We start from the raw sequence: 8,806 nt of genomic DNA, 5'->3' as shown, positions 1-8,806 counted from the left end.
CTGTCTCTTTCAGTCTGTCTCTGTCTCTGTCTCTTTCTGTCTGTCTCTGTCTCTCTGTCTCTCTCTCTCTTTCCCTCTCTCTCTTTCTCTCCCTCGCTTTCTCTTTTACCTTACAGGCCCTTTGCATATATATTATGGTTTCCAGTTTTGTGGTTTTATGGGATTTCTGAGTGTGTGAATGAGTATGCCTCCCCACCTTTGCCTTTTCCTTGTGCTTTTTCTTCTGCTCCTTTTCTTCTGTTTGTTTTGTCAGACTCAGGTGTACTTATTTTTGCATTATCGTATTGTATTGTATTGTATTGTATTGTGTTGTGTTGTGTTGTGTTGTGTTGTGTTGTATTGTATTATCATCCCTTAGAAGCCTGTCTGCTTTCTAATGAGAGGTAGAAAAGGGTTGGATCTGGATAGGAGGGTTATATGGGGAGGAACTAGGAGGAACCGAGGAAGGGGAAAGTGTAATCAGAATATATTGAATGAGGAAAAAAAAACTATTTTCAATAGAAGGAAAACAAAACCAAAGTATAACCATGTGGTAAGTTGTCTAGACGTCTGGGATCAATGTCAAGCTGCAGCTGAGCCGCCATGTCAATGTGAGGACACCGGTGGTCCAGGGTGTGCTGAAGCACAGCTTCGAGCAAGGAACAAAACGCTCGGGATACTTAGAAGGAGCAGAGGCTGAGCTTGCCAGGTGTGCTGCAGTCAGAGACCAGCTGGCTCTTTCTGTGTCTACACATCAATTTTAGTGAAAGACAGTCTGGGATTGGGGTGAAAGCACGAAGAAAATGATTACTTTGGATGCCTCTATTGTGCAGCAGAGAGAAATGATAACGGGAAATTTAATGAGTGCTTTATTTTTATCAAACACACAAATGAAAGTTGTTAAATAGTGGCTACATTTTGTCTTTTGTGCCCAGGAAATGAAATAATGAGGAAACCTTGAAACTTAAAAAAAACTGTCCTACACACTATCTCCTTCCATTTTTATTCCAGTGCTCATACATACCAGACCTTTTGCATCTGAATAAAAGTAATAGACAGCCCAGTGTGCAGACTTCAGCCCTGTGTCCTCTTCTCCTCGTTGGCTCTAGGGAAGCACACCCGTATCGGTGGATCTATGCATGGAAACATACTTGAACTCTGAGAACGCTGTCTCTTAGCAACCTAACCATGCCACCCCATTTAAGATTATCTTCTCACCATTTCAGCTGCCTGCTTAGCTTGATTGCTCTTTCCCAGTGTGCACACAAGAACGACTGTCAGACAGTCTTGCCTTTTCTGGTGAGTTTTTAAAAGGTTTTTCTGGCTTTCTCAGCTGTCTTATCTGTCCTTTCCTGTAAATGACAGAGAATAAAATGTGTGGCCTCTAGTTCTATATTGCAAATGAATGTTGGTTCCTATAGATAACAACTTCAGAGCATTAAAAAAAGCCAGCAACTCCATATTATGATCAGTATCTTTGAGCCACAAAAAGCACAATTTATAAAATACTATCAAATTCATTAAAGTTGGGGAAAAATGAGCAACTGCACCCTAAACTGTTAATGTTGAAATAAAAGATTTAAAAGAAATATCACCTCAAAACAAATTTAAAAACATAAGTCAACCTTTGGCAAAGATTATTTTAATTTTCAATTTGGCCTTTTACAAAGAACTAGATAGGAAAAGTCAGCCAAATATAAAAATCTTTAGCCGTGACATGATTGTATCTTCTGATACTGGTGTCAATCAAAGAGCTAATTCACTAGTTAATTGTGCTAGCAGGCAGGAAGCACAACTAAAGAGCATGTAGCAGACTGAACTCTGCTTGGTTGATAACTCACATCATTTCCAGCTTCTGAAATGAAAGTTTAACTAAAGCTTCCACTAATTCTGAATTCACATTAATTCATAACTCAGCAAATACTTATTATGAACTTTCTTTAATTTATGCCACAAGAAAATAATTTAAGTATATTTGTCTGGTCAGACTCAAGTATTCCTATTAATGAATATATGTATGGGTATTTTATGACAAAATTAAATAAATGTAATTGATAGGATAGTTACATGGAAAGAATAATCTGGATTCTTTTAATATTGTATATAATTTTAAGAATCAAGCTTTCAGGAGTTACAGAGAATTCCAATTCTTTGCAGAGTTTACAGAGAATTCGAATTCTAAGCTTAAAAGTTGATAAATAAATTGTATGGATTTTGCCTGATTATAAGACATCTAATATTTATTTCATTAAGTTGGGAGTAAAAATTGAAGTATTCTAAATAAACCATTTCCAGAAATAATAGAGGGCATTTAATGAATAATTTAAAGTCTGTTTAGTCATCCTTTCATAAAAGCTATTTTCTCCCATATGAGGGCATAAGTTGAAGACATTTAGCTAATAAAAGGCCAGCTGAGTAGGTCTTGTGAAGGATCCTTGTTGTGTGGTATGTTTATCATGTTCTGGCAGATAAAGCTTGCTTGCCGTCAGAGGGCAGAGTCAGTCACTAGTAGACAAAAATTAACCACAGAGGTTTTAGAAGACGGAAGACAGATAGGAGAGGAAGTAGTAAGGCAGAGCGGAGAGGGACCTGACTCTCTGGTCTGGAGGAAGGAACAGAGCAGGTAGGAAGGGCTGGTGACATCTCTGATCTTTCAGGCTCTTACCCCAATATCTGACTCCTGAATTTTTATTGATAAAGAATAATTAAGAGTAACACTTCAGATTCTGAAAAGTAGAGCAAAGACGTAAAAGTCAAGACTCTTCTATGGACTTTTGTATACATGTGTACAAGGAAAGAGAGTGTTTGGGATAGACTCTACTGCAAGCTGACCAAAAGTATTAAAAAGAACTATTTCATTGGCCCCCAAGTCTTCTAGAAAACTTGAGAATACAGCTTGGAATACACATGACAGACTTTCTCTGTGATGTGTATGATACCCCTCCATGCTGACCCCTGTTTTAAGAACAACAGATCTTCATCTTCTCAACAAGTATCACAATAGACCACGTTACTTATATATACATTTTTAAATACACGTCTGTAACTACACATTGTTGTGATTAATGTGTCTATATTAATGGATAATTTTTAAAAGATGACCAATGTTTATGTCTAATACATTAACATATTTTATACAGTTGGCATAGCATTGTTTTGTTTCTTTGGGGGACCTATGACCTTTGTCTTCAATCACCCCAAGTCATCTACCTATAGTGCTGTGGGAAGGTCTGTGTAATTAGAACTGTCTTGGTAATGGAGACCAGAGCTAAAGTGTGAGGCTTTCTTCTTAAGAGTTTAGGACATTGGAAACTTAAGGCAGAACTTTACATGTGAAATACCTATCTCCATTCCTTCATCACATCACTGTGAGGAGTACTAACTTAAAAGAACTTGGGAACCCCAGACTAGCAGTATGAAGGTAAACACATAAATAGCTATAGGAAAACACCGGAGGATACAGGAGAGAGGGAAAATCAAGTTGATCAGCTATAGGGCCTTTGTATCTTTTACAAATACTTGAGCCCATTGATTAGGAAGGACCCCTGGCAAGCAAGGAGGGGCAGGAGCTACATGCTACAGGGAGGACAGTAATAGGAGTTGGCACTTTCATTCATGTTAGTGAGAAACTGGAGCAGATGTTCCATGTCTAGTCACTGCCAACATGGAGCTATGGATATTTTGCTGCAGTACAGTGGCTGATGACAGGTAAACCTGAGATAGATAAGTTAGAAGCCCCTCTTATACTGATGAGGAGAGACAGAGATCAGAAGCTGGGGAAGAGTGGCAAAGCTGTTATCACCTGAGCTAAATGGAAAGGGATGTGGACCAAACACACTCTTCGGCCTCTTTGGTTCATGGACAGGGTAGTTGCAGTTATTAGTTCAGAAATTCGTGCTACTTAGCCAGTGGTATAGTCACACACTTTGAAGCGTCAAGATAATCTTGCCTCCATTATACCCTGAGATTTGTAGAAAGGTTAAAAGACAGCATAAAACTGACAAACTGGGCATTTGCTTCCAAAATTACCCTGTATTACACAGAGATATTTAACTCATTGTGTTAGATTTAGTTTTCTTGGTTTTAATAATAGAAAGGCTTACCAAGGTTTAGTGATACAAACCTATAATCCCAGTTTTCTCTGGAAGGAAGAGGATCAGAAGCTCAAAGCCTGTTTGGGCTGCACTGAGTATGTTAGCTACTTTTCTACTGCTATGATAAAACACCATGACCAAGGCAACTCATAGAGAAGAGAGACTTTATTTGTGTTTATGGTTCCAGGATAAGATTTCACCATGATGGGAAGGTTTGGCAGCAGCAGTAGATATAGCAGCCAGTACTGAAGGATGAGAGTCACATCCTCCATTATAAGCATGAAAGAGAGAGGGCAAGTTGGAAGCAGACAAGGCTTTTTATTCTCAAAGCTTACCCTTGGTGGCATACTTTTAACAAGACAACACCTCCCCTCAAAAGTACCATTTACCAGGAGACAAGGGTTCAAATGCCTGAGCCTATGGGGGACATTTCTCATTTATAACACCACAGTGAGATCAAGGACAGGCTGGAAAAGTTAGAGATGCCTTGTCCCAAAATAAAAATTGAGAAGAGGGCCAAGTTTGTAGCAGAGTAATACAATACTTATTCGGTATGTTCAAAGAATAGGTTCAATGTATGATTCTATAATGACTATGTTTTAATTTATTTTTATTTTATTTTATGTTTCTTTTGTTTATTTGTATTTATTTTATTTTATTTTGCTTGCATAAATGCTATGTCAGTGGAGACAAGTGGAGGGAATTGGATTCTCTGTAACTGGAGCTACAGAAGGTTTTAGTTGCCTTCTGAGTGAGTGCTAGTAATCAAACCCAGGTCCTCTGCAAGAGCAATAAGTGCTTTTAACCTCTGAACCATCTCTCCCGTCCCCTGGTTCCACAATACAGAAAGTGTTTGTTATTGTGAAGAAATTTAGAAGAAATAGCTGAAGAATGAGGGATAAACTCATTACATTCTCTTGCGTGTTTAAGATGTGTTCACATTCACATGTTTACAGGCCTCTAACATACAAGCAGTGCAGGAAACATGTGACTGCAACCTTATCAAAAACTTTGAAAATTCCCACACTTGCTTAATCCCTGACCAGATGTAAACATGGGTGCTTATTGTTTAAGCTGTAAAACTACATGTGACCCTGAGGGGACAGTTCTCAAAGTGTGTTGTGTTATTGCTGGTCTTCAATATTCTTGATCATTAAAAGTTTTAATTATCCCTAGACATTGTTTTTTTCACTGTGCCTATATGGTACTGATATAGCTATTTTGATGTGTTATAAATCTTGACCATATTACACAATTAACAATTTCCTAAATTCATTTCAAAATTATTATTTATTTTATTTATATTCTTCCACAAATGATCTGAAAGGCACATTTTATTGTTTGTTCTTTGACAGTTTAACAATATTTGACAAAAGGGACATTTATACAATTATTCTCTCTACCATACCCTCTCTAATCTTGCTTTCAACCATAATGCACGCACACACACACACACACACACACACACACACACACAACCCCACCAGTGGCTCTCCCAGATGAATAGGTTTCAGGGTTTTTTTGTTTTTTTGTTTTTTTTTCATCAACCATTTATTTTTATTGTAGACATTTGTATAACCTTTGGATTGGAACTATCCAATGGAACCATTTTCTAGGTAAGATAGCCTTTGCAAATATGAAGTCACAGATTTGGATGCCTGTGCTAGGTCTGCACAAGATGGGCTCCCAGTAGCTAGATGTACACAGAGAAAGGGTTCAAGATGCCTTGTGCTTCACTACTGAACTATTTGCCGCTGATAGATCAGAGGAGAGGGGGGCCGTTGTCTTCATTTCCATGATGTTTTATTTTAAGCAATAACAAAGCTGTCTGCCATTATAAAAATAAAAATCATCAGTTGCTTACTAAAGGAGACAAATTTTATCAAACAAAAATGAGAGCACAGATATGACAAATTAGTAATGCTTTGACTTCCTCCTGGATTCCTACTCTTTTAGATTTCCGGGAAATCTGTTTGTGGGAGAACTGTGAGGCCATGTCTAAAACTGAGATGTCAATCAGATGCAATGGTGAGGGAAGCCATATGGCTCTCTGTATTTCCCATGTTGGAAGAATGACAAATTGTACATTCAGTTGCTACCATCACAATTTTCTCTACTGTGTAGAGAAAATACAAACTGGAACAAATGAATTTACCTCAATCTTCCTGCCTTCCTTTCTTTTTTTTCTTTTCTTCTTCCTTTTTCTTTCTTTCTTTCTTTCTTTCTTTCTTTCTTTCTTTCTTTCTTTCTTCCTTCCTTCCTTCCTTCCTTCCTTCCTTCCTTCCTTTCTTCCTTCCTTCCTTCCTTCCTTCCTTCCTTCCTTCCTTCCTTCCTTCCTTCCTTTCTTTCTCTCTCTCTCTCTTTCTTTCTTTTTAAATCAACAAGATTAGTATGAGCTGATCATGTTTACTCATACCTAAAACCCTAGCATTTGGGAGGCTGAGGCAGGAGGATTACTGTGAATTGGAAATCAACTTGTACAACAGTGTAAGGTCTTGTCTCAAAACTGGACCTAAGGCTCTAGAAACATTTTGGAAAAGGGAATAGAAGGATTATAAGGGCAAGTAGATCACAGAGTTTGCTGTGAGACTGTGCCTCCTAGTCATTTTAGAGGCTACTGCATTCATGATATCTCAAGACATGACTGCTTGAATATGAGGTAAACAAGGACATCAATATAGGCCAAAGTGGAAAGAGAAAAAACACAAGGCCTTAAGCAATCACAAAGAACTACAGGCAACTCAGGAATGTTGCAATCAGAAAAAAAAATAGCCTTCTCCAGGGAAGAGCACATCAGTTGCTTATCTAAAACCAAAAGGTCAACCATGAAAACACACATACAAGTAACATTATATAAACAGAGCAGGTTATATTTAGAAATATACACATATACACAGATATGTACATGCATATAACAACAATTAATAAAAAAGAGGTCATGAATTTGAAGAGAGCAAGGAGGGATATCTGGGAAAGTTTGAGGGAGGAAAGTGAATGGGTAGGTAAATAATATAATTATAATCACAAAAAATTAAAAAAATAATTAAACCTGATCAAATCCATATTTCCATTCTTTATTATAATCAAAAGATACAAAAATGTGGAACACAGAACTGAGTGTAAAAAACAATGGTTGACAGGCAGATCTCTTAGAGTTTGAGGCCAGCCTGGTCTACAGAGCAAGATCCAGGACAGGCACCAAAACTACACAGAGAAACCCTGTTAAAGTGTTGGCTAAGTGTACAGAAAACTGTGGTCATCCCATTCTGTGCAATGAACTTAACAGAAAATACTTCTATTATAAAGCAGTGTTCTTTGTGATGAAAATAAGATAATGATGTTAGGTATTAGAATAACTTGTTCTAAATAGTGTCATATCCAGTTAACAAAAAATATTTAGGCACAGATGTCAGCATATGCACCTAAAAAGTTACTTGATATCTTTATTTAGTTATATCATTCATATTCTGTGAAGACGCTGTCCAAGAGAGCTAGAGACCACAACAAATACCCATTTTAAAGAAGAAATTTCATTTCTCTTTATGTATCTCCATGTATCTCTACTTTTTGTTCTTATGCTGCTTCTGATTTCCTACTATTCTCTTGCATAAAGTATTGACAATATGATCTACTTTGTATTCCCTGTAAATTTCACTTCATTGTTGATTTCTCATGTTTGTGTCACATGTGTTTATAGTACTGTATAGAGCATACTATGTGTGTGAAACATAAAATATATGGTATATACAAATATATAGAGATATAGTATTTATAACTATAAGCTCAGATTATAGAAATAAATTTCTGAGAATAGAATTACCAATTGATAAACTATTCAACTTTCAGTAGACTGTGGGGACACAAAAGAAACTCAATATTCGAAAACCTTCATAATGTAAAAAAGTACAAAGGTTTTCTTCTAATTCCTGGGTGTTATTTGCTGAGTTCCTTGATAATGAGATGAAACACTAGATGGAACAAGGGGTAATCTACATGAAATTTTACTATTAATATCAATAAACCACATGCATTCAATGAGAAGTACAGTTTTTAATAGCTCTTGATTTTTCAGCATAAAGGAATTTGATAAAATCGTGTAGAGAGAATTTTTCCCACATAATATTTTTATTCATTATTTGGGAATTTCCCATCATGCATCCCAATAACACTCACTTCCCAGTCATCTCAGGTCCATTCCCCACCCTTATGACCTCCCCCCACCAAAAAAAAAGAGGAATTAAAAAATGTCCCATTTATGTTGTCCATCTACTCACAGGAGCATGGCCGAATTCCAAGCAGATCTAGTTTGAGGCCAGCTTGGTCTACAGAGCAAGTTCTAGGACAGCCAGGGCTACACAGAGAAAGCCTGTCTCAAAAAACAAAGAGGAAGAGGAGGAGGAGGAGGAGGAGGAGGAGGAGGAGGAGGAGGAGGAGGAGATTTTAACTGGAATATTCAAGTTCAATGTTGGGTTCAATTAACAGTTCGTGAGTATGAGACTCACAGCACTTGAGCTGCTTCTGCACTGTTGCTTCTAAATCTTGTTTACAAAAGTTTAATTGAACGGTAATTACAGGAGTTAATCAGTGAACGGTAAGTGCCTACTCGACATGTTCTGGATAATCCAGGAAAATTTGATGTATGCCTTCTAAAGATCATAGTGAATAATGAAAATCATAAAATAGCCCATCAGGCATTCTATCTAGCATGTTTAGAGAAATTTTCAATTATTAAA

This window comes from Peromyscus leucopus, chromosome 20 (assembly GCF_004664715.2).
Source record: "Peromyscus leucopus breed LL Stock chromosome 20, UCI_PerLeu_2.1, whole genome shotgun sequence".
Taxonomy (NCBI): Eukaryota; Metazoa; Chordata; class Mammalia; order Rodentia; family Cricetidae; genus Peromyscus; species Peromyscus leucopus.
This window is presented reverse-complemented; position numbering follows the sequence as displayed.